General features: G+C 38.7%; 1 long non-coding RNA gene across 1 annotated transcript in view; it reads left to right on the top strand.

Moving 5' to 3' along the window:
* Positions 1–7349: 7349 nt before the first annotated feature.
* LOC145527253 (uncharacterized) overlaps positions 7350–27797 on the top strand; it is a 28315-nt gene continuing 7867 nt past the window's right edge. Inside the window, exons 1-2 of the long non-coding RNA XR_014069593.1 lie at positions 7350–7432; positions 23601–23811. This is a non-coding gene — a long non-coding RNA (uncharacterized LOC145527253). The remainder of the gene's footprint in view (positions 7433–23600; positions 23812–27797) is intronic.

Below are 27797 nucleotides of genomic sequence, written 5' to 3' on the forward strand. Positions count from 1 at the left end.
TCTGTTGGTTAATCTTCATAATAACTCCCCAAGGTTGGTTTTTTAGCTCTCTTATAAAGGTGAGACCTAGGTGAAATACCTCACCAGAAGTCACACATGCTTGGCATCTGCATGTTGGTCTGTTTAACTACACTATTCATACTCCTTTCAGTGTATCATGAAAAATGAAAATGAAAGTTGCTCAGTCGTGTCCGACTCTTTGTGACTCCATGGAATGTACAGTCATGGAATCCTCCAGGCCAGAATACTGGAGTGGGTTGCCATGCCCTGCTCCAGGGGATCTTCCCAACCCAGGGATGGAACCTAGGTCTCCTGCGTCGCAGGCGGATTCTTTACCAGCTGAGCCACAAATCATGTTGCCTCCTAAAAGGATTAGCAGCAGACACACAGCTTCGGGCATGTACAGTAAAGATTGGATAATTACTTGTGTGCCCTCATTCAGTCAATAGTTATTTACAAAATACTCACCAGTATACCAGAAATGTTATAGTTAGAAGGAAAAAAAACATAAAGCATGAGATGGATGTCCTGTTTCCGTAAAGTGTTTGTAGACACTGGACAGGATCTGGTGTCTGCTCTATAATGCCAGTCTACAAGTCAACTTGGGCAGTATCTTTGACGATCAGCCTTTCTCAGCTTTATTTTCTTTTGGAATTATAACATTTAATTAGAGATTAAAGGAACTAATGGCATAGGAAGGTGAAACAAACAAGTGTTGTTTTGAAAGAATCTATAAAAACCGATGCTAAAAATTTGCTGCCAAAATAATTGTAATCAAGACAGCTATAAAATGTTGGAAGATGTGTACACTTAGGAAAGTTATGTACTTATACTGTTGCTCAAATATATTTAAGTTTTCATTTTAAAAAACACAAATGGAAATCTTAGATGATGCATTTTGATTATGATTCATTCGGGAAAAAAAAGAATGGATTTGTACTAAAAAAATCTTGGCCCAACATCAATAGATTGGCAAATGAATATTCATTTATATGTTTTGAGTTAGAACAAAATATTTAAGGTATGTATGCATTTTTTTTTATGATTCCCTGCTTTAACCAACTTTTTCTGTTGGCCAAAGTTACTGTTAAACTGAGGTTCTCCACATGTTTATTAAGAACATATATCCCCCAAATAATATATCTCCATAAAGAATATATCAATAAAAGTTTGTTATATGAGTGAATCACCCAAAAATGTATGAGATGAAAATCACTGTGTGAAATATGTAAGTACCACATGTAGATTTGTGTACTTTGCTTCATTGGGGTCAATATTCAGCCTTTCTTCTTCTGGAAGAAAAATCATATCCAGTCTTTCTTTGTTAGTGGCCAGCTGAATGAATTTTGCTTTTTTACTTCTGTTGTATTGTTTTTTTTAGTGAGAAGTTTAAAATAGTTATACAATGAGGCAACACATTTGGAAAGACCAACTTAGCTAAAATAACAGCTAAAACTTCCTATTTATAAGCTAATGTTGATCAGAACCAAAATAAAAACCAATTCTTAATTTCATATAAAACTACGACTATTTAACTTTTCCTGTAAATATACTTACCCTTAATCTATAGTTAGCTGCCACTTTACTGTCTCTTTCACCTTGGACTTTTCTCCCAAATCTCTGGATAGTTAACAACCTTCATTTCTATTGTGGGCTTGTTAGACTTTTATACACATGTAATATCTACTTTTAGAACTGCTCCATTTTTAACACGCAACCACATAAAGACAATATCCTATCTTGGCTTTTCCTAGGCTTGTACTGATTTTCCACACATAGTGGAGCGAGAAAGTAAACATGAAGGCACAGAACTGTATTTGTCTTGGTGACCAAATGGCTTGGGTTAAGATCTTTAGTTGGAATTCCTTCCTAGATCTAAAATTCGGAAATTTAGCTGTGTTTGGTAAGAAAAGCAAGAATGACTCTGGTAGTAAGAGATAATTCTATTGTACAAAGACAGATTTTTAAAATAAAATTTATAGTGTAAATAAAAGTATAAACTCTGACTATGTTTTATAATTTAAATCAAGATAAAACTAATCAAATTTCAAGAAACAAAATCATTTAGGAATATATTGTTACTATCCCACCAACATGAATGTTGGTATCCTTATTTATCATTTTAAAGTAACGTAGAAAACCATCTTCATTCATCCTGAATCTTTTCCTAGGTCAAAACTTTTCATGGTTTATGGTTTCGTCTTGGTTGGTAACAGAAGAGCTTAGGGTTTCAAAATAATTCAATTCAAAAAACAAAAACAGTTCCAGAGGTAATTTCATTGGGCAAATATTGAGTAAAGTTTTTTCTTTAGAAATTATTTGTCTTAATATAGTAATATGTATTGTAAATTTCCAGGGGAGTGAGGGATGTGGTACATAGTGTTTTATAAACCTATGGAAGCCTCATGCAATAAATATCTTGAAAGATAAATTGATGTGTCTTGGTGACTGATTAAATACAAGAAGTAAGAAGGAATGAAACAAAGGTAAAAGATGTTGAAGCTGGGAAATTATAAAAAAATCTCTTTGCTACTTCATTGCAATCATTTGTCAAATTTCTACTACATGACAGGTACTACAGATGAGGGACTGGGACTTAGAAATTTAAGTAATTTGTCAAGGGTCATATAGATAATATGTGGTTGTCACAACAGTGCAATCACAGTGTACTGAAATGATTGATGGAGAGACACCAAAGACATAAGTGAAAGGATGTGAAGTTCCTTTCATCACAAAGGATGTGGGAGCTGATGGTACCAATTACACGAAGCGGGAGGCAACACACTGCCCTCCCAGATGGAGGCACAGGTGCAGCCAGTACGTGCTATGCAGTGTGATGGTTCTGCCAGATGAGCTTCGCTTTTTTTGTAAATCCATCTGACCATCTGCAAGTCACTGGTACAAAATAACGCCTCCACATTTAGTGCTTGCTGTGGAACCAGTGAATAAAAGGTCAATTTCCCAGAAATGGCATCTCTTAGAAGGCCCAGGCTATAGATGTTCCTGAGGTTCATTATTTTTTTTTTAAATATTAATTTATTTATTTGGCAGTGCCGGGGATCTTGGATCTTCATTGCAGCACGTGGGATCTTTAGTTGTGGCATGCGAACTCTTAGTTGCAGCATGAAGGATCTAGTTCCCTGACCAGGGTTTGGACTCAGGGCCCCTGCGTTGAGAGTGTGGAGTCTTAGCCACTGGACCAGCAGGAAAGTCCTTCATTCTTACACACAGTAACTGGTAGAGCCAGGATTTCACTCCGGATCTTCTTTGTTTCAAAACCCCAATTTTCTCCCTGTACTTGACTGTTGATTTTGTTTACTGATGAAAGAGCGGTGAAGGCATGAGAGCGCCGCTGCCAGTGTTTCCTGTCCATGTAGTGGCCACTAAAAACACACTGTCATTCTCAGGTCTGTCTTGATTTGGTCCCTTTGTCGTTTCCTGTTGCTGCTGCTGTTCTCTCTGCCTCTCGGAAATTGTATGAGGCTATTTCTGCTATCACTCCCATCTTCATCTTGAGACTTCTTTTTTATGCTGTTTAACCTTGATGCCCTTAATTCAATGGCAAAGCCTGTCTTCACGGCTCCTTTCTTCGGTCAGCACTCTGACGTGTGTGAAGCAGTGTCCTCTGTAGTGTTAGGATATTTACCCTTCCTTTTCCTTTTTTAAACCACACACAGGTTATTACAGAGTTTTAAAACAAATATTCCTCTTTCTTCTGTTGAGAAACTTAGACACGCCTTACTGGGAAGTGGAAGGCTTTGGTAGACATTCAAAATTATCCAAAATCTTCTTTCCATTAATGGCTTTTATTATGAGTATTTTCCTAATTCTTTAAAATGCAGCTTCCTTTTTCCTTGTAAAAAATCTATTGATCTCCTACTGGATGCTGGGTACTATGCTAGCAACGTCAAGATAAATAAGAAAACGTCCTGATCTTTGTGAGTTCAATGTCTCAGAAGATAGATGCATACAAATAAATGATGCAATGTGAAAAATGTAATGCTAAAAGGATGTTAAAAGTACCTGGAGAATAAGGAAGAACTAATAAAGAGTGTAGCATTCAATCTGGGGCTTTGGGAAGTGAGAAGGAATTCACTAGTTGGAAAAGAGAACAAAGGGCCAACTAGGCAGCTGTACATGCAGATACATGGGGTTGTGAAACATACATGGTGCATTGGAGGAATAAATTGATTTTTTTTTACAAAAATTAGAGTATAATTGCTTTACAATGTTGTGTTAGTTTTTACTGTACATTGAAGTGAATCAGCTATAAGTGTACATATTATCCCCTTTCTCTTGGGCCTCCATCCCATCTTCCCTCATCCCACTCATCCAGATTATCACAGAACATGGAGCCGAGCCTCCTGTTAGCTATATGTTTTATACATGAAAGTGTGTATTTATCAGTGCTGCTCTCCAGTTCTTCCCACCCTCCGCTTCCCCTGCTGTGTTCAAATGTCCATTCTCTACATCTGTGTCTCTGTTCTTGCTCTGAAAACAGGTTCATCTGTACCATTTTTCTTGGTGCTCAATATCAAAAAAACAAAGAACACAACCAAAGAATGGGCAGAAGACCTAAACAGACATCTCTCCAAATAAGACTTACAGATGGCCAAGTGAAAGTGAAAGTGTTAGTCTCTCAGTTATGTCCTACTCTTTGCCATCTCATGGACTGTAGCCTGCCAGACTCCTCTGTCCATGGAATTCTCCAGGCAAGAATACTGGTGTGGGTAGCTGTTTCCTTCTCCAGGGAGTCTTCCCAACCTAGGGATCGAACTCAGGTTTCCTGCATTGTGGGCAGATTCTTTGCCATCTGAGCTACCAGGGAAACCTGAGAGGGATCACCAAGAGGCACAGTGAAAAGATGCTCAATATCACTAATTATTAGAGAAATGCAAGTCAGAACTACAACGAGGTATCACCTCACACAGGTCAGAATGACCATCAAAAAATCTACAAATGATAAATGCTAGAGAGGGTATGGAGCAAAGGAATCCCTCTTGCTCTGTTGGTGGGAATGTAAATAGATAAATTGATTTCTGAAATGCATGAAACACAGAATGTATGGAGAAGAGCAGAAAGAAGGGATCATAGATCAGCCTTATATGCCATGCTAAAGAATCGGGGCTTAAGACTATAGGCCATGGGAATCCCCTATTCCAGGTTTAGTCTTTGTACTAATAACCTTGACTGCTCCGAGATCTTCCCTTAATTTTTGTTCAGTGGTAAAGCTGGGCAGTTTCAGATTTCAAGAAAAAAAAAAAAGGAATTTCCTTACCTTTCAATATTAGAAAAATTCCCAGCCTCTACCAAGAAAGCCAGGAGTGATTGTGGTAACATTTGTCAGGCCAGACTGGTTTCTCTACCAATTACACTGTAGTTTTCAGAACCAGTATGACTTCTATACATGGAATATTGGTTTGGTGAAGATAAGAGGTTTTTTTTTTTTTTTTTAACTAAAGCCTTTTTCTAAGTGAGCCTCTCTAGGTCACCTTTAAAAGCAGTTTGTTTCATGTGCATTTGAAACATTAGTATAATCCTTGGGCTTCCCCAAATCCTTAAGTGTCTGAGTGTAACACTGCTCCTGCTCAGAACCTATGTACATTTTCTGGAAAGGTCGATCATTGTCTTTTCGAATGAATGAATAAACATTTCTGATTTTTTTTCCCAAATTTTTTCTTGATAGTGTCTTTATAAATTCATTTCATTGCCTGTCTTGCTCACATCCTTTTTTAGGAAAACTTGTCATACCATAGTCCTGGGAAAGCAATGGGACCCTGTGACCTCCACTAAGTTCCCAGTTATTGCATGAACATTTGACCCAAGGACAACCAATTCCTTTGCTCATCAGTGATAAAGCAAACATTTCTCTTATTTTGATTTTTTATTTTTAAATTAAGAGAACTTGAATCTGTAGACAGTAATGCAGATGTTGATTTTTTTTCCCACCCACTCTTATGTTGGAATAATCTTTCTTAGATTTCCTCTATCCTAGCCCTTTTAGACAACTTAGAACACACACATGCACCCACTGTGATTTTCTGATGTTTATTCATTAATTTAGCAGTTGTTTTTTATCTCCAGTGTGTATAGTACTGAGTTCATTGTCACCAACCCTAATCCTCTAAGGCATGGTGTGGAGAATTTCTAAATAACCCTGATACAATGTCTATACCCATTTTTTTCAGGGTGGTAGCATAAGAACAGATTAAACACTTCCCATATCAATTTATATTCACCATGTTATTAATATGATGACTCTCTATTGTCTGCCTTAAATCAGGCATGATTATTAGCTTTGTATCATGACCAAATAAATGGTGTAGTAGGCTTTCTGCCAGGTGGAAGGGGTGTATGCAACACACACACACACACACACACACACACACGCTTGCCTGGACACTTACTATACAGTGTGATTTTTTAAAAGGACAAAATAATAATGACTACAGGAGTTGAAATAAGCACAGCTTGGAGGTATTGCTTAATTTATTTTTCTTGCAATGTATATATATTTATGTAATCCCAAGAAATTAAGTGAACCACAAAGTTGTTAATACCTTGAGGGCTTTTATGTAAACAAGGAATCACATAGGAGGGAGTCAATTCAGTCTTTTCTTGGTGTTCAAATATACCAATCACTGCAGCTGAAATGATTATCTAGCAATTTACACCAATTGTTCCAATGGGGGAGTCTGCTCCTTCCTCAATTATGGCAGCTACTGCTTGTTCTTTGTAGCACTGAAGGCGAAGTATAAGGGCACCCTATTACACAGAGGAGTGATTTATCTTTGCTGAATGGAAGCAAATGATGGGACTGTTCCACTGGGCAACAACTCAGCGTTAGTTGCTTCCGTTTTTTTTTTTTTCTCTGAGATTGCATTTGGGGCATTTTAACCTCAACTTTCCAAACCATTTTCTTTCTTTGGAGTTATGAGCTCTTTTCCTAACCTTTGGTGATTCCACTCACAGGAACATGCCGGTCCCTGACGGTCCCATTGAGTTACGGTGAGAGACGAGCAGACGGGCTCTATGACCTCACCCCGCCACACCGCGAGCTCGCGTAGACTGCACCAATTGCGTGAGACGGCCTACAAGACCACATAATAGAGGGGATTAGACGAGAACAAAAATTTCTTTGCTTTATTTATAGTATCATTGTGGAAGGATGAAAAGCTGTAAGTCAGCTCTGCCTGGGTGTGGACTTGCAATAATCCACTCAAAACTTTGATTGTTCCCTTGACTTTGCCTTGTAAAAGTTTCTGTGGCTCCTGTGGATTATTACTTCATAATGCTTGGACAAACATCAATTAACATACATCAAAACGTTCCCATTTGTGTCCCTCTCTGAATGGAGGAGACCCAAAAGACACAACGTGTTAGAAACCCTCGCATGGAGGTTACAGGAGGCTTGGCTGCGTGGGGGACACAGGTGTGCTGTTCTGAATGTGTTGAAAATACTGCATTTCCTGTGGAGCTTGGAGTAATTATCAAGCCAGATCTCTAAAGAACAGCTTATTGGAAACCTTAGCTATAACAAGAGCTATTTTTTTAAACCCGGGAAATAGGTTGTTGAAAATCAGATGAAGCCAGTGAATCTGGCTGTTGAAGTTGGAGACAGCAGAAGTTATATTAGTTTTCATAGTCACTTGAGAACTTTTAAATTTTTCTCAGAGAGTTTAAGATAGGATTTCTTTCAAATAATATGCATAATAGAAATATACTTAATGTAAAATTTTGAAAATATTTATGTAATTGTCAATGTCCAAGAAAAATATTCCTGTGTTATATTACAGTTTCAAATATATACCATTTCTTACTGTCTGGTTTACTCTTGTAGGGATTTTTTTCTACTCATGATGTCAATACTACATGTGGCTAGAACAAAGTCATGGATAAACTATTGTCTTTATTGTCACTTATACAAAATTGACAACAGATTTTTGTCCAGTGTGACAGCATTACATGAATGTCAGCTCCGAATCTTTCTCAATGTATGTTTATTTGATAATAATGAGTATATTTATCTGGAATGTCCTCAGGATATATTCATGTTGACAATAAACATTGTAAATGATTTGAAAATGTACAATGGAATAAATCAAGAATAACCTCATTTTCAGATTATTTTATGTGTTATTACATAATACCAAGGGGCTTCCCAGATGGCTCAGTGGTAAAGAATCTGCCTGCCAATGCAGGAGACATGGGTTAGATCCCTGGGTTGGGAAGATCACCTGGAGAAGGAAATGACAACCTACTCTAGTATTCTTGTCTGGGAAATCCCATGGACAGAGGAGCCTGGAAGGCTACAGCCCATGGGGTTGCAAAGAGTCAGACATGACTTACTGACTGAACAACATCAACAAGACTTCCTTTTTGGGGAATTTCATTAACAGGCTTCAATAATCCTACCAGGTCAATTTGCTGTAATTCACAAATCCATGTGGTTAGAGTGGTATTAAGTCTACTCATTTTCTTAGACTGTCTTGTAAATCAAACTGATGAGTTCTTTTTCACATTCATTTCTTTTATTTGTTTTAGCAAAAACTGTACTAATGGTCTTGTGTTAAGGGAATAAAAAATACAACTGAGTTCTGCTCAGTAAGAAATAAGAAAACTCTCCTTTTGCATATGAGTAGAACTTTCTGAAACACTAGAGTCATTTACTTGGTCTGCTAAGCCAGGTAAATTGTCAGTTTGTCCACCTGGGAGCACAGGGAGAAATCTTGGTTCTCTGGGAGGACAGAGCCCTACAAAGAGCTACCTTTGGTTTATGTTAAAGGAAAGGTGGCTCTGACCTCACACCTGGTTGTGAGGCGGAACAGCATAACATCAGCAACTTTCCCATTCATTCTTTCACATCTTTGACATTCTTTATCCCCTAGAATGGTAACCCATGCACTTCCCTCATCATAGGCTGGCCAATGGGGATACATGATTCAGGCTGAGACTTCACCTGGGGCTGTGTGTGCACTCTCTGTGTCCTTTCCACACTGACACATCCTGAGACTAGACTTCTGCTTCTCTATTTGGTACATAATTGCAACCACAGGCAATCTCTTTCCATATGATTCTTTAAATCAATTAGCTTCTATCACCTGTGCGGATGGGATTCTATTTCGTACAATCATTGGCTCATCTTTGTGTTGAGTACGACTGACCTGTAAGAGATAGGCATCCAAATAGGCAAGAACTTGTCTTCTGATTTTGGTTCTGTTGACTGTGCAAACTTGTTTTGCTCTGTCACTTAATTCTGCTGGAACACTACACCTTTTTGGAGCTCCAGGGGAGTGCCCCAAAGGAAGAAAATTTGGCATGGAGGGAAAAACATGGGCTTTGAAGTCATTGCTGTGTCTATCACAAGCTTGTTAGTGACAAGAAGGATTTGTGACAATGCGTGATGTGTCCAATGCCATTGGGGCACTTGTTGGAAGCCTAGTAATTGGTAGTTGTTATGCAAAAAGTCCCATTTCTCCCATTTCAATTCTCTAATCTTGCAGTTTTAGTTCCTTTTGATCTGGAGCTCCCATTTACCTTATTTGACTGTGGAAGTAGAAGCAGCAGAGTGGGAAGAGAATAATAAGGATGAGGAAAAACATGGAAGTCCAGTGAGATAGTGGCCAATTCATAGCCATTTATTTGTAAGTAAGATTCTTTTAAGACTTTTCACACTAAGGAAGTCCATTTAGTTTAGCCTCAACAGGCAATTGTGATTCTTGTGCATTTATTACTCTTGCATGGATAAGGGGTCAATTTATCATAAGCTTGGGTGAAACTTTCTTATGCTGCTTGGATGAGGGAGTCCTGACCTGGTTAAATTTAAAGTTTAATCTATTTTTATAAAAAAACCATTTATTAAAAAAGATATTATACTTCCAAGGCCTTTTCCCATCAACTTGCTTTTTTTTTGGTTGCCTATCACATGGCTGTATCATTTTTAGATACTAAATGAAAAGCATGTGTAACAGAGCACATAAATGCACTTCTGTCCATGTTACCATGGGTAACGTCCAATATGAAATATGGGTTTTCTTGAAGTAGAACACACTACTTTAATTATTATGTGCAGTTTGGAAGCATGAATATTTATACAATTAGAAACTTGGAAGCATTGCACAAATTCTTTAGAATTGGACTCTGACAGAGGCATTTTTTCCCCTGAACATGTTCTATAAATGCAGACCAAAGATGAAATACTGTGGCAGGCTTAAATTCATTGGTTCTAGAAAAAAATGCTACAGATTTGGTCACATGAAATAAAATTGTTTGTTAGCAGTGAGCCCCAAAGTTGCTTGAATTGTTTTTTTACTGTGTGTCTATTTTTAATTGACTGATGGTAAATGCTTTTGTTATCCATAAATTTTGTTCACTTCGGTGTGATGAAAATGAACTTGCACACAATATCTATGTGGCTTATTAGAATATTTGAACAGTGCATTTAGGATTGTAAATCAGGTTTTGTTATAATTCCTTCTTAATTGATATTTTTTCATATTTTTCCCTTTGGGTTCTAATTTTTCAGGGCAAAGATAGATCTTATATATTTTCCAAAATTAATTTGACTCATATGGAAATGAACAAAACCTATTCTCTTCACTTAAAATACACATGCATATACATACATAAGCACACACAATTAAAGTTCAAAACATAACTCATTCTTAGAATTTTTAGGACATGGGATGACTCTGTCTTGTCTTCATAAAAAACTGTGACTCTGCTAAGGGTTTCATTTTAAAGTTTCCTAGATAAAAGTATTGTTGAGAGGTGTTTATTTCTCTCTCTCTCTCTTTTTTTTTTTTTTGCTTTTGGCTGCTCAGCTTGAATCTGGTCCCTTGGCAGCGACAGCACAGAGTCTTGACCACTGGACCGCCAGAAATTCCCTAGTTGAGAGTATTGATTCTCTGCTAGTTTGATATGTTGTTTATTTATTGATGTTAAAATAAATTTACTTGAGTTCTTGTAATATAAGTTGCTGAGCTTTGTATAGACTGTTGCACCATGCTTTCAGATTTTGAATGAATCTTAATAGTAATTCTGTATTTGACTGAGCACCAGGTTGATAGTATTATTTAATAGGAAAAAGAGCTCATGCCAGATCCTGAGTTTAGTGAAGTTTATTAAACACTCTTTTGTACACTATGTGAATAAAGCTCCAAATCACTGGTCCTTAAGGAAAGTTTGAGATGATGAATCAGCAAAGTAAAATAATCGTTCTGCTTGAAAATATTATTTAGGTCTATCAGTGATTACAAATACTGAGATCAGATAAGATGCTGTAATTGCCACTCATCTTCATTCTGTTTGAGCTTTTCTGTAGTTGCTTCCTTACTTTCCAGGATCATCAAAGGGAAAAGAGCCTATGGTTCGGGGAGAAAGTTCATGCAATAAGTTGATTATCACGTGCGGTTCAGTGAACACCAATGAGTCTATGTTGTTTCAAGGATATATTAGTCTAAGTCTGTGAGAGATGTTGCAATCTCCTTCTCTCCATCTTCACTCACCTGCCTTCAAGCAGAACTGCAACTGCTGACGACCTTAAAAAGACAGAAAAAGAATTCAGATTTAAGCCAACCGGGGACAACACAACCCGGCATCTGTGCCCTTAAAAATGTTGTCTTGCTGAGGGTATATCCTCAATATTATGGAAAATATGTGTTATCTACATCAAACATTTTTGCTTTTGACTTAAGACATTAAGGAAATCTGAGATCCTTTAAGGCTTCCAGTTTTAAACACATGCTTTGAAAAGATTTCAGAAACAAGATTCAAATAGTTGCTCCAGAGGGTGAGGGCTGCTGCATGGGAGAGTCTTCATGAAACTTCTGTAGTCAGATTTTCTTTTTTATAAGAAGGACTTTTAAGGGGAGCCATGAGTGAAGAAATAGAAGAGGGTCAGCACTGAGAGGTGTGAGGCCCCCTGAAACCCGTGGCCATGCATAGAAGGTATAGGGAGCTGGAGTGGGAGGGAGAATGAGTCCTTCCTTAGACTGAACTTGAAGCCTTCCTCCCTTACCTATGCTCCTGGGAATGTACAACAGCTGCTCACCATCCAGAACATTCCAATATCTAATCTGCCAACTTTTTCTGGGGGTGAAATAATCCTGATTCCTTTAGGCTTTCATCATGGTATCTGTTTTTTGGCTCTTTAATCATTTTCAGAGTTTTTCCTCCAACTTTCCTCGTCACAATTATGACTGGAAGCTCCAAAGGGGGACTCCTCTGGTGGGTGTAATGGGAACATGACTAAAACCACTTTAAAGGCATCCGCCATTGGCAAGGCTAAATCACTCTACTGTCTTCCTTTGTTTCTTATATGGTCTGCTTTCAGTAACTGGGCTTAGGGGACACATTGCCTGAGGAAAGAGAGCCATGATTTCAATTCATTTCATTTTTCTGAAAACAGAAATTTTAGCAGTAGCTTGTGTTTGCCTCTCTTTAATTGTGTTCTGATTTTTTTCTAGGCTATATTTTTCTATTTGTCCAGTCTTATGGGCAAAAAAGTATGGTATTCTACTTGTCCTGTGAACTTGTGTGCATGCTAAGTTACTGCAGTCGTGTCCAACTCTTTGCCACCCCGTGGACTGTAGCCCATCAGGCTCCTCTGTCCATGGGATTCTCCAGGCAAGAATATTGGAGTGAGTGCCATGCCCTCCTCCAGGGGATTTTCCCAACCTAGGGATCGAACTGACATCTCTTACATCTCCTTCACTGAAAGGCAGATTCTTTACTACTAGTGCTACCTGGGAAGCCCCTACTTGTTTTGGTTGGAATTAAAATTATAGTAGTGACTTTTGTTAGCAATAACATTCATTTATGTATTCATTATTTCATGTACTCAAGAAATATTTTGAAATATTTTTGAACTCTTAGCACATGGAAGGCTGTATTCTAGGTGGCACAGTTAAAAGCGTGAACAAAAATACATATAGTCTCTGCTATGGCTATATCTTTATCTTCAAAATAGAGAAATTAATGAATAATTGTATGAAGGGATTTTATAGTTAAAAATTGAAGAATGTGACATAAAGGGAAGAGCAAGACTGTATGTGAATGGAAAATAAGGAAACCTATTTGAGAAGAGATAAGGCTTCTCAAAAAACCACTTGACCTGAAATTTGTGTCAAGAGCTACGTTCTATGTGAAGGGAATATTGCATTCAAAGTATTTTATATTTGTCGTGTAGTCAACAGAATTGAATTTCCTTAAATTTGTGCTGACTCCTTGAACCCTTTTAGTTTGTGTTGCCTGTTTCCCTTTACCTTATTGTAAGGAGTCCCTCACTTGAGAGTTTCTGCTATACGCTGATCCCTTTAAGAGATTTGGATCTTTTCTGATTAAATAACATTTTGTACTGTTTTATACTATCTTGAATTTCAGAGCTGAGTGACTTGATTTGGAAAATGAAATAGAGAAATCAAGATAAGCTTACATATTACACAATCTACTGGTGTGTGCTGTGTGCTCAGTCATGTCTGAATCTTTGCTGCCTCATGGACTGTAGCCCACCAGGCTCCTCTGTCCATGGAATCTTCCAGGCAAGAATACTGGAGTAGGGTGCCATTTCCTTCTCCAAGGGATCTTCCCCACCCAGGGATCAAACCCATGTCTCTTGCATCTCCTGCAGAGGCAGGTGGATTCTTTACCTCTACCTGGGAAGCCAATTTATCCAGCTCAGGTGAATCTAAGTGTGGCTGAAACTTTAGCTCTGTATTCTTTGTCTAGTGTCTTTTAACAGATACTTCTGGGACTTTGACATATATAGCTCATCAAAAGAATTACTTTAAAAATTCATTTGAAGCTTTTAGAGCTCTACTTCGGCATTCTTGAGTCAGAAATAGCATTTAGCTTTCACTTTCAATTGTAAACTTCATTTCATGTTTCACTTACTGAACCTTGTATACCTGTGTAGACATGCATTATCAAAAACACTGTCCCTTTTTCTGTTTGTGGAGAAGAGAAGCTGAGCTTCCCAGGATTCCCCAAATTCTAAGAAAACTTCATTGAAAAGGACAGCCTCCTTGTAAAATGGTGAGATAGCCATATTTCCTGTTTCTGGCCTTCCTGCATATCCCAGTGGATTTATAGTTCTGCTTTGATTTCTAATGGGTTTTCCTGGTAGCCCAGTGGTAAACAATCTACCTGCAATGCAGGAGCAGCAGGAGATGTGAATTCAGTCCCTGGGTCAGAAAAATCCCCTGGAGAAAAAAAGGGCAAATCACTCCAGTATACTTGCCTGGAGAATCCCATGGACAGGGGAGCCTGGCGGTCTACAGTCCATAGAATTGCAAAAAGTTGGACACAACTGAAGCAACTTAGCACACACATTTGACCTCTAATATCCGCCTGATTAATCAAGACTCTTCCAGTTCCTTACTTTTTGTTGAATTTCATAGGTCCTAATATTTGACTTTATTCACCCTGACTATTGGCTATTGCTTATATAACTTGATTTGAGCCCTAATTAACCATCACTGTGTGGCTATTCTTTGGGTAGAGGGTGACCACTGCAGTCTCCTGTGCCTTGGAACCAGTGATCACTTGACGTACATCATCTGTAGGGAGAACAGGCATGAGACACAATAGAAACAGAGGAGGGTCAAGGTATCTTTGCACCTGCTGTTTCTTAAGTGTCTTTTTGTGCAAAATAATCAACATACCAAAGTGGCATTTTTTGATGTGACATATCCTGGTTTTCCTCAAGATATTAATATATCTCTCTATATCTATGTGAATTGTTTAATGCTTTGAATTAGAAACTTCTAATAATATTTCCTTTTGAGAGAACTTTTGTATATCATATACAAAAAGCTGGCAAAGTGAAGCTAAAAACTTTTAGAGGTGTAATTATATATAGTATAATTTAGCAAACTTACCCTAAAAGCTTGTTTTGTGGCAGAATACCCCCAAATCTTTTGTTTATTTATGGATACATTCTTTTACAATTTAGCATTTATTGAGAATTTAGGGTGTGTCTGGTGCTGTGCTATGAATATTGTGATGAAAATAGCATGGTTCCTGTCTTTGAGGAGCTACATTCCACTGTAGGTCAGTAAGAAAAATTATAATACAGTATCATATATGCTGCAGTAGTTGTGAACCAGCTGTGAACTGTGGGAATTAAATTTAAGCATTTTCATCGAAATCATGGATCAGAAATGGCATCCTGAAAACAAATCTGTGTCACATCGTATGTACAGTACTAGACAAATTCCAATGTTAATATCAAAATTTAATCATATAGTTGATATAAAGGTCTCTGTGTAGCTGCTAAAACAGAAGTTGCTAGTACTCTTGAAGCTGTTTTTAAAATCATCAAACTGTTTTATTTAACAAAAAATTATGATTATATATATATTTTTTATCAGCTGCCAACAAAGACTTCTGTTTGTATCATGTTTCCAAGGAAGTTCGTCTTGTTACTAAATCTGTTCTGAGGACAAATTATGTGAATGGAATTCATTAAGCCCTAATTCTGTCCCTTCGACATTCTATTCAAGCAAAATCTGGATTCCCCTTTCTGGTCATCAATGAAATTCAGGATCTTGTTGGCTTTCTAATCTTGTCTCCTTAACTTCCCCCATTACACACAAATTCTCCACAAAACTCTACATTTAAGACCTAAATAAGAAGGGAGTCATATATTTTAATATTTGATTAAATATGGTTAACATTTATCATATGATATTTCTATTGCTGGGGTCTTCCCTGTAGCTCAAACAGTAAAGAATCTGCCTGCAATGCAGGAGTCCTGGGTTTGATCCCTGGGTTGGAAAGATCCTCTGGAGGAGGGAATGACAATCCACTTCAGTATTCTTGCCTGGAGAATCCCATGGACAGAGGAGCCTGGCGAGCTACAGTTCACGGGATGGCAAAGAGTTGGGCATGGCTGAGCAACTAACACTACACTATTTCTATTGCTTTTATTATTTCTTATGTTAAACCTTTTGACACTTTCACACCTTAGCAGTATGATAAAGTCCTTGAAGGAAAGTATCATATAACTTTGTATGCACAGTAGCTGCTCAGATATTGAGTGTAGGAATACAAGTCCATTTTATTAAAAAATATATCTTCTTAGAAGGCTTTCTAAACAAATTACATCAGGATAATGTGAAATTATGACAGAATATTGGAGGGGGTGCTCCACTAGGGGCTCTTCACGTATTAATTTACAATAATTCTCATAACAGTGAGGTAGGTATTAGTCTTGTAAGATTTTCTTTACAAGTTCTCTAAAATACATGTTTCCCACTCTACTTTGAACTCAACTTGAGTCTCAAATATTAAGAAAAATTGAAAGTAAGCCAAAAAGATAGTGACATGACTTTCATTATTAAGCTATGTCATGGCCTCACAAACTCACCCAGAAGTTATCTATCGTAAGAATGTAATTTTCCTTGACTTGATGTTTACTGGTATCTGTGAGAACATTTTACAGGTTTAAGTGTAAATATTAGCTTGTAGAGAATAAAGAAGATGCACGCTTATTTTTTTCCAGTAGTAATGCTAGTTTTAGCCCTGGAAAAAAGATAGTCCAATGTTTATGATGTCCAGCTTTTAAGCAAGATAAATTATTTTGTTGTTGTTGCTGTAATTTAGCAATCTCATTACAGAGTTTTTTCCTTTTACCGATTCTACATACATTTGTTAGTATGTGTTAGGATAATGAACTGGAAAGGTAGACTGGCTTTTGTATCATGCTTATTTCCTCATTGGGCTTCCCTCACAGCTCAATTGGTAAAGAATCTGCCTGCGATGCAGGGACCCCAGTTAGATTCCTGCATCGGAAAGATCCGCTGGAGAAAGGATAGGCTACCCACTCCAGTATTCTTGGGTTTCCCTTGTGGCTCAGCTGGTAAAGAATCCGCCTGCAAGGCGGGAGACCTGGGGTCAATCCCTGGGTTGGGAAGATTCCCCTGGAGAAGGGAAAGGCTACCCACTCCAGTATTCTGGCCTGGAGAATTCCATGGACTGTGAAGTCCATGGGGTTGCAAAGAGTCGGACGTGACTTTCACTTTCACTTCACTTCTATTTCTTTATTAATAAGTTCAGTAAAACTTTGTGCATCTGTATGAGAATTACATGAAACAACAGACTGGTTCCAAATAGGAAAAGGAGTACATCAAGGCTGTATATTGTCACCGTGCTTATTTAACTTATATGCGGAGTACATCATGAGAAACGCTGGGCTGGAGGAAGCATAAGTTAGAAACAAGATTGTTGGGAGAATTATCAATGACCTCAGATATGCAGATGACACCACCCTTATGGCAGAAAGTGAAGAAGAACTAAAGAGTCTCTTGATGAAAGTGAAAGAGGAGAGTGAAAAAGTTGGCTTAAAGCTCAACATTCAGAAAATTAAGATCATGGGATCCGGTCCCATCATTTCATGGCAAATAGATGGAGAAACAGTGGAAACAGTGGCTGATTTTATTTTTTTGAGCTCCAAAATCACTGCAGATGGAGATTGCAGCCCTGAAATTAAAAGACGCTTACTCCTTGGAAGGAAAGTTATGACCAATCTAGACAGCATATTAAAAAGCAGAGACATTACTTTGCCAACAAAAGTCCATCTAGTCAAGGCTATGGTTTTTCCAGTGGTCATGTATGGGTGTGAGAGTTGGACTATAAAGAAAGTTGAGCACCGAAGAATTGATGCTTTTGAACTGTGGTGTTGGAGAAGACTCTTGAGAGTCCCTTGGACTGCAAGGAGATCCAACCAGTCCATCCTAAAGGAGATCAGTCCTGGGTGTTCACTGGAAGGACTGATGTTGAAGCTGAAACTCCAATACTTTGGCCACCTGATGCAAAGAGCTGACTCATTTGAAGAGACCCTGATGCTGCAAAAGATTGAGGGCAGGAGGAGAAGGGGACCACAGAGGATGAGATGGTTGGATAGCATCACTGACTCAATGGACATGGGTTTGGGTAGACTCCAACAGTTGGTGATGGACAGGGAGGCCTGGCGTGCTGTGGCTCATGGGATCGCAAAGAGTCGGACATGACTGAGTGACCGAACTGAACTGAACTGATGAGAATTACATTGTCTTAAGATTTTGAAGATTATACTTTTGGCAACAATCTTCTGACCTCTTTTGTGAGTTATTGTAATTGTTTACCAAAAGGTTTCCTTCCCTGTAATCTTTGCTGTAACTCCCTGTTGATCTTGTATTTCACTTTTAAACCACCTCTACAGCAAAATAAAATCATTTGCCATCAGAGCATGCCCAGACTCAGTGTGGAGCTCAAGGTCCTTTTTGTTACTGTCATTGGGCTGTCACAGCAAACTACCACCAACTGGGTGGATTAAGACAACAGAAGTTTATTCCTTCACAGTTCTGGAGGACAGGAGTCTAAAATCAAGGTGTCAGTAAGGCCAAGCTCCCTCTTTGAGTGTTAGTGGAGAATCTCTTCGTTGTCCCATCTAGCTTCTGGTCGATGGCGGCATTTCTTGGTTTCTCATTCAAGATTTCAGTTTTCACATCAGTCTTGCTAGTGCCTCTTCTCTAAGCCTGTTCCTCTGTGTCAGATATCTTTCTACTTCACTCTTAGAAAGATATTTGTCACCGGGTGTAAGGCTCACCGGAATCATCCAGTGTGATCTCCTTATCTCAAGGTCCTTAACTTAATTACATTTGCAAAGATTTCCGCCCCCACCCAACAGGTTACATTCACAAGTTCTGGGACTTACTATATAGACATATCTTTTGAAGGGTGTCATTCACCCCAGTTATATCATCTGTATCCAGCCCCAGCTCAGCTGTCCATCCTTACCTGCCAGTGCTTCTCAACAGTATTTCTATTTATATCTTGATTCCTCCTACTTCCCCTAGCCCATGAACTCTCCTCATTGCAACTCATTGTTTTTGTTGTTTCTTTGGCTTCTCTACCTAGCATGTTCTCCCTTTTATTTATTTTTTTAAAATTCATTTATTTATTTACTTATATAATTTTTTACAGCGCTGGGTCTTCGTTGCTGCCTGGGCTTTTCTCCAGTTGTGAGGAGCGGGGGGCTACTCTCTGGTTGTGGTTCACGGGCTTCTCATTGCTGTGGCTTCTCTTGTTGTGGGAGCGCAGGCTGTAGGGCGTGTGGGCTTCAGTAGTTGTGGCTACTGAATTCCAGAGCACAGACTTCAGTAGTTGTGGCACACGGGCTTAGTTGTTGCTTGGCATGTAGGATCTTCCTGGATTAGGGATCAAACCCGTGTCTCCTGCATTGGCAGGCAGATTCTTTACCACTGCGCCACCAGGGAAGCCATCCTTTCCTTTTTATATGACTGCTTTGCCAGCTTCCTTCTAGCCAACTACCCACCCACCCCCATTCCTGACTGAGTCTGCTGTCTTCCTTCTGTGCTCACATCGCACCATAAATATGTATCTATTGCTTACGGGATTTTAGTGCCTTTTGTCCCTCTGTATATGTTTGTATCCCCTACAGATCTTTTTTTAGTAAATGTATGGACTCTGTCATCTTTGACTTTTCACAAGTTCACATAAATAATAGCTAGCACTAAAGGTGGACTTCTCCAGGGAATCACCAGATGGTCAATACTGAAATCAGATTGATTATATTCTTTGCAGCCAAAGATGGAGAAGCTGTATACAGTCAGCAAAAACAAGACTGGAAGCTGACTGTAGCACAGATCATGAACTCCTTATTGCAAATTCAGACTTAAATTGAAGAAAGTAGGGGAAACCACTAGACCATTCAGGTATGACCTAGATCAGATCCCTTATGATTATTCAGTGGCAGTGACAAACACATTCAAGGGATTAGATCTGACAGAAGGAGAGCCTGAAGAACTGTGGACGGAGGTTGGTGACATTGTACAGAAGGTAGGGATCAAGACCATCCCCAAGAAAAAGAAATTCAAAAAGGCAAAATGGCTGTCTGAGGAGGCCTTACAAATAGCTGTGAATAGAAGAGAAGCAAAAGGCAAAAGAGAAAAGGAAAGATATACTCATTTGAATGCAGAATTTCAAAGAATAGCAAGGAGAGATAAGAAAGCCTTCCTCAGCGATCAATGCAAAGAAATAGAGGAAAACAATAGAATGGGAAAGTCTAGAGATCTTTTCAAGAAAATTAGAGATACCAAGGGAACATTTCATGCAAAGATGAGCTCAATAAAGGACAGAAATAGTATGGACCTAACAGAAGCAGAAGATATTAAGAAGAGGTGGCAAGAATACCCAGAAGAACTATACAAAAAAGATCTTTAAAAAAAAAAATATTTATTTTAATTGGAGGCTAATTACTTTACAATATTGTAGTGGTTTTTGCCATACATTGACATGAATCAGCCATGGGTGTACATGTACAAAAAAGATCTTCACGACCCAGATAATTTTGATGGTGTGATCACTCACCTAGAGCCAGACATCCTGGAATGCAAAGTCAAGTGGGCCTTAGGAAGTATCACTATGAACAAAGCTAGTGGAGGCGATGGAATTCCAGTTGAGCTATTTCAAATCCTAAAAGATGTTGCTGTGAAAGTACTACACTCAATATGCCAGCAAATGTGAAAAACTCAGCAGTGGCCACAGGGCTGGAAAAGCTCAGTTTTCATTCCAATCCCAAAGAAAGGCAATGCCAAAGAATGCTCAAACTACTACACAATTTCACTCGTCTCACATGCTAATAAAGTAATGTTCAAAATTCTCCAAGCCAGGCTTCAACAATACGTGAACTGTGAACTTCCAGATGTTCAAGCTGGATTTAGAAAAAGCAGAGGAACCAGAGATCAAATTGCCAACATCCGTTGGATCATCAAAAAAGCAAAATAGTTCCAGAAAAATATCTACTTCTGCATTATTGACTGTGCCAAAGCCTTTGATTGTATGGACCACAACAAACTGTGGAAAATTCTGAAAGATATGGGCATACCAGACCACCTGACCTGCCTCTTGAGAAATCTGTATGCAGGTCAGGAAGCAATAGTTAGAACTGGACATGGAAGTACAGACTGGTTCCAAATCGGGAAAGGAGTACGTCTAGGCTGTATATTGTCACCCTGCTTATTTAATTTATATGCAGAGTATATCATGAGAAATGCTGGACTGGATGAAACATAAGCTGGAATCAAGTTTGCCGGGAGAAATATCAATAACCTCAGATATGCAGATGACACCACCCTTATGCAGAAAGTGAAGAAGAACTAAAGATCCTCTTGATGAAAGTGAAAGAGGAGAGTGAAAAAGTTGGCTTGAAAATCAACATTCAGAAAACTAAGATCATGGCATCTGGTCCCATCACTTCTTGGCAAATAGGTTGGGAAACAGTGGAAACAGTGACAAACTTTATTTTTCTGGGCTCCAAAATCACTGCAGATGGTGACTGCAGCCATGAAATGAAAAGATGCTTGCTCCTGGGAAGAAAAGTTATGACCAAACTAGACAGCATATTAAAAAGCAAAGACATTACTTTGCCAACGAAAGTCCATCTAGCCAAAACTATGGTTTTTCCAGTGGTCATGTATGGATGTGAGAGTTGGACTATAAAGAAAGCTGAGCGTCTAAGAATGGATGCTTTTGAACTGTGGTGTTGGAGAAGACTCTTGAGAGTCCCTTGGACAGCAAGGAGACCCAACCAGTCCATTCTAAAGGAAATAAGTCCTGAGTATTCATTGGAAGGACTGATGTTGAAGCTTAAACTCCAATACTTTGGCCACCTGGTGTGAAGAGCTGACTCATTTGAAAAGACACTGATGCTGTGAAAGATTGAAGGCAGGAGGAGAAGGGAATGACAGAGGATGAGATGGTTGGATGACATCACTGACTCAATGGACATGAGTTTGAGTAACTCTGGGAGTTGGCGATGCGCAAGGAGACCTGGTGTGCTGCAGTGTATGGGGTTGCAAAGAGTAGGACATGACTGAGCGACTGAACTGAACTGAACTAAAGGGTGGACTAGCAGTCAGTGAGTCTCCAACTCAAGACCTATTTGTTCTTAAAGTTTAGCTAACAACTTTAAAAATATTGTCTGAAACTCTATTCTGTTCTGTACAGTCTAGCAGTTGGATTATAGATGATTTAGTGTTCTGGAAGCTCTTCATTGCTCCTGCCTATGCTTGCTAGGTCCACCTAACTTAAATAATTTGAAGGACAAAATTCCTGTCTTGTGTAGTAATATGTATGGGTAAATGGAAATAGCTTGCTAAAGACTTGTTCACTTAATCCTTAGTGGAAACTAGAATATATATATATGTATCTAGAATATAAACGTATCTTGGCAGGAAGATATTGTTTTGTTTAGTCGCTCACTCATGTCCTACTCTTTGCGACCCCATGGACTTTAGCCTGTCAGGTTCCTCTGTCTATGGAATTCTTCAGGCAAAAGTACTGAAGTGGGTTGCTATTTCCTTCTCCAGGGGATCTTTCTGACCCATGGATCAAACCTACATCTCCTGCATTGGCAAGCAGATTCTTTACCATCTGAGCCACCAGGGAAGCCCTGGGAGGAAGATAGCCTGGCTTAAACTTATCTTTAACAATTTTTCCCTGGTTAGGTACACAACTCTACATCTCAGCAATTTGCTAATGTTTTAGAACTAAGATAAATTATGTTCCCATTGGAATTTCTAGTTTCTGGGTTTTAAAAGAACTACTAAGTCTTCATGCAGTCAGTTTATAGAATTTCATTTTACTTCTCCACCTTACGTCTTAATAACAACCACAGTATAAATAATCCATTGCTTCAAAATCTCCATTCACTCATACATTTTATTCTTATTGACCTTGGCTTATGAAGCTTGGATGGAAGAAATCACTAAATAAGAAAGAAATAGTTGAACTTCTATTCCATGTTTCAAAGTCTTAACTGAGACCTCAGTCATATGGGAGCATGAAATTATTCCATGCCTACTTGGGGAAGCGACTAGTTTAAAATACAAAAGAATTGTACTATAGGACACCTTACTCAAAGAAACTTTATTTTCTGTCTTTAAAAATCAGCAAGTAAATATTTTGGCAATGGAAAATTTTTGTTTCCTGTAGCTTTGTGAAATTTTAGCATTAAAATCATTTAAAAATTTCACCTGGTTTCAGGTATCATTAAAAACTCTTATCTTTGTGCCAGATTAGCTGAAAAATTTGGCCCCAAATACAGTGGGGAATTATGGCCACATTTTAGGCAAACTAAGGCATTTATTTATTTTAGGTGGAAAGAACTTAAAAAGAACTTAAAACCAATTTGGTTATTTTTTTAGATTTTGTATTTTTTTTCAACTATAAAATGTGAACCCAGATTCAAGAGGCATAGAGTGAAGCCTCAGTTTTAGCAATAAAATATTTATGAACTAAAAGAATAATATGTGACTGCTACAGAGACTTGGTGACTGAACAGAAAACTTTAAATTGTAAACAACCAACTTAGAAAATGGGTGAGAAGTGAACATCTCATAAAATTTTCTCTTATTTTTTTCTCTCTTTTTCCCTGTAGTACTAGCTGTAGAATTCTGCACAAGTTCTCCATTGCAGTGCTACATTGTTTTTTGTTTTGATAGGTTCTGTAGATGAACTTCTCTTAATTTATTTCTTTACCTTCAATGTTATTCTTCAGTTTGAATCACTCTTTCTTTTTCTTTTCTTTTTTTAAGGCTCTTCTTTCGTAAGGGAACTTAGAGGCATTTCTTTGTGGACTGAGTCATAGGACACAGTGAATGGATGCAGTGACAGCGTGACGGTGAGCTCTGATCGTTTCTTCCTCTTGAACTCTTGGAATCACTATCGTTGGACAGGACACAGCTTGGTGACATGCCCCTACTAAAGCATGAGCTTCTTATGTTCAATGGCAACAGGCCCCAAGAGGTGAGGAGGTGGCCTCTGTCCCTCTCCTGTTTCTAGATATCTCACTCTTGAAGCTCACAATCATTTCCAAGACACTTTCTCACTGCTCTTCCCAGGAGTGTGTAGAACTCGTACAGAAATAAAACCTCCGAGATCTGCCTAGACTTATCCCCAAAGCCTCCGAAAGTTCCTTCATCTAGAGCTTTTCTTTCTTCCTTTTCCTTTCTTTTCTTTTCTCTCTTCTTTCTTCTCTTTTCTTTAACTTTTTATTTTATATTGGGGTATAGCTGATTAATGTTGTGATAGTTTCAAGTGAACAGCAAAGGGGCTCAACCATATATATACATGTATCCATTCTCCCCCAAACTCCCCTCCCATCTAGGCTGCCACATAGCATTGAGCAGGGTTCCCCATGCTATACAGATAACCAACAAGGACTAACCTTTTTTTTTTTTTTCAACAATAATCTCTTTGATCCTAACAATGAAGATTTCCATGTTCTAGGACAATATTATCCTCATCTTGAAGAAAGGATAGAGGATGTCTGTCACTCTCTATTATAAAACAATGTCCTGTTTTCTTTGTTGGTTTGTTTGTTTGCCACATGGCACAGCATGAGGAATCTTTCCCAACTAGGGATCAAACCTGCACCCCCTACAGTGGAAGGGTGGAATATTAACCACTGGACTGCCAGGGAAGTCCAACAATGCCCTGTTTTCTGATGAGTTAGGTAAAACATCATTTGAACTGTTTTCTGTCTCCCGTTATCTGTTCCTTTAAGCTGTTCCCTTGCTGTATTGGTATTTTATATGCTCTACAGTCTAATTAAATCAGCCTTGACGTACTCCTTTCTAATTTTGAACCAGTCTGTTGTTCCATGTCTGGTTCTAACTGTTGCTTCTTGACCTGCATCCAGGTTTCTCAGGGGACAAATAAAGCGGTCTAGTATTCCCATCTCTTTAAGTATTTTCCACAATTTATTGTGAGCCAAGTAGTCAAAGGCTTTCATGCAGTCAGTCAATGAAGAATCAAGCTTGTAGAGTCTCAAATTTACTTTAAAAAATTTTGAATAACTAAACTAAATAAATATAAGAAAAATACAACAAACTGTAATTCATCGTGTAACAATGTAACAAACTATAACCCTTGTGATTTTTTTGTTTTTGCTTTTTAGTTAGGAATGCATCACACATGCATGTAATGGGGTAATTAATAAAACCAACACTAGACCAACTGAGGTCTGAGGCTGAATTATTGAGACAGTAAAAATAGTGTCACAAACTGAATTGTGACTATCAATTACAGTGTGGGTGGGAGAAGAGTGATGGAAAGAAGAGTGGGAATCAGTTTAGTTGAAGGTGAAATTGGTTAATATTAATGAAAGGCTCAGAAGGGAGTAAGAGATGTAGGACTAAAATGTAATCCAGAGATTGAGGTTAGTGAAATTGAGGTTTTTGTCTTGTGATTCAGAAATTATAATGCTAGTAGCTGCCTTTTTAATAATAATCAGTATATTTTAGTGTTTACTGTGTGTAAAGTAGTTTTGTTAAATGCTCTATGCATACCAGCTTATTTATTTCTTAAGGCCACTTGAGATTAATATTACCATGATCCTTTTCTTTGAAAGAATATAAATGAGGCTTTGAGATGGTTACTTGCCAACATTTCATTGCTGGCAAGTAACAGAGTGAGAAAGTCAACCCAGGTATGTCTGACGACATAGCTTGCTGTTTATCAAGAAGGGCATTTGAAGTCATGGGATAGGTTCCAGTTCCTCGGCAGAAGGTAAAGAGAAGTAAGAGAAGAAAATGACACAGGGAATGGTAACATCTGGCAGAAGGAAAGGAAGCTTTACTAATTAGCCTATTTAACTTACTAGCAAAAGAAATCACATCTGAGTTGGTTTAAACAAAAGAGGGGATTTTAATGGAAAGATAAGCTGTGAAACATTTGGACAACCATGACTGGAGAAAGGCCACAAGCTCTCATAACACTGGGAATCAGGGACGAGAGCATTAGGCTTCTTTATTTTTCTCTTAGCTGTGCTTCTCTGTGTCAAGTTTATTTGTCTCTCTTTCTGTATAGCTTTATTCATGTGGCAAGAATTCAGGTAGCCATATATCCCAGAATTTCATAGCTTGTGATTTTAGCCAAGAGAGGGACAATGACAAGATTCTCTGGGACTCAAGTCCAGATATTCAGGGCAAGGCTCTAATTGGTCCAACCTAGGTCAAGTGCTATATCAGTTAGGAAATTTGTGCTCTATGACTGAGAAAAACTTTGTTGTTGCTGTTCAGTCATTGAGTTGTGTCTGACTCTTTGCAACCCAATGAGCTGCAGCATGCAAGGCTCCTCTGTCCTCCACTATCTCTCAGAGTTTTGCTCAAATTCATGTCCATTGAGTTGGTAATACTATCTAACCATTTCATCCTCTGCTGCTCCCTTCTCCTTTGGCTGTCAATCTTCCCCAGCATCAGAGTATTTTCTAATGAGTTGGCTCTTTGCATCACATTGCCAAAGTATTGGAGCTTCAGCTTCAGCATCAGTCCTTCCAGTGAATATTCAGGACTGATTTCCTTTAGGATTGACTGATTTGATCTCCTTGCTGTCCAAGGGACTCTCAAGAGTTCTCCAACACCACAGTTCAAAAGCACCAATTCTTCTGTGCTCAGCCCTCTTTATGGTCCAACTCTCACACCTGTACACGACTACTGGAAAAACTATAGCTTTGACTACATGGTGTTTTGTCGTCAAAGTGATGTCTCTGCTTTCTGTATGACTTAAAAAACTAAAAAACCCTTTATTGTATATATATTTTTTTCATGTAACAAGAGATCTGGAGGGAGTTGGCTCTAGGGATGGTTCAGCACTAAATGATGCTAAATGATGTCAAGGGTTAGAATATCTAGGATTCTTTCAGCATTCCACTCATGATAGAAAGATGGCTGCTGTTACTATGATAATCATATCCTCGTGGCAGCCTCTGAAGCAGAAGAAAGAGGGCACAAAAAAAGGCTCTCTGTAAAACATTCTCTTTCTGTTAGGAGAGAAATTACTGCATTTAGCTTTGGTGGGGCCTGTGTGTGTGCGTGCTAAGTCGCTTCAGTCATGTCCGACTCTTTGCAACCCTATGGACTGTAGCCCACCAGGCTTCTCTGTCCATGGGATTCTCCAGGCAAGAATACTGAAGTAGGTTGCCATGCCCTTCTCCAGGGCATCTTCCTGACCCTGGAGTGAACCTGTGTCTCTTATGTCTCCTGCATTGGCAGGCATGTTATTTACCACTAGTGCCACCTGGGAAGCCATTAGTGAGGCCTGAACAGCTATAATTCTGGGGATCTTTTTTCAAACAGATCAATATTAAAAATACAAAATTGGGCAGAGTGTCTTGACTGGGGTCATTGTGAGTATGAGACCCTAAGCTGAAGTTTGTCCAGCTTCCAAGTAAATCATCTCTGTTGCATTTCCTCTGTTGTCTCCATGGCTGAACTGAGTCATGTGATCTCTCCTGGCTGCAAGGAGCTTGGGGAAGTGACTGTTTGGAACTTGCAGCAGCTAACTTTGGAGATGGGTGTCTAAGACTAGGGAAGATGGGGAGAAGACTGGCTATGAATGAGAACTGATTTGTTTCCATAAATGTCTATTATTGGGATGTTTCTGCATGTTCAGAGCTACAGAATCATTCTATAAAACATGCTTTTAAAAGTAAGTCTGTGAATTGGAGTAGTGGGATGAATAGTATCGCCCCCAAAATTTGTCCACCTAGAATCTCACAATGTCATTTTATTTGGATGTAGGGTCTCCGCAGATGTCATTAGTTAAGGACTTTGGGATGCATAGTAATGGATTTAGGGTGGGTGGAGGAGAGATGCAGGGTCACGCAGAGAAGAAGGCTGTGTGAAGATGGAGGCAGAGACTGGAGTTATGCTCTCACAAGCTGTGAATGCCTGGGGTTGCCAGCGGCTGAAAGAGCCAAGGTAGCCTTCTCCCCTAGAGTCTTCAGAGAG

This window comes from Giraffa tippelskirchi, chromosome 11 (genome assembly GCF_054371585.1).
Source record: "Giraffa tippelskirchi isolate mGirTip1 chromosome 11, T2T-mGirTip1v1.2.pri, whole genome shotgun sequence".
NCBI lineage: Eukaryota > Metazoa > Chordata > Mammalia > Artiodactyla > Giraffidae > Giraffa > Giraffa tippelskirchi.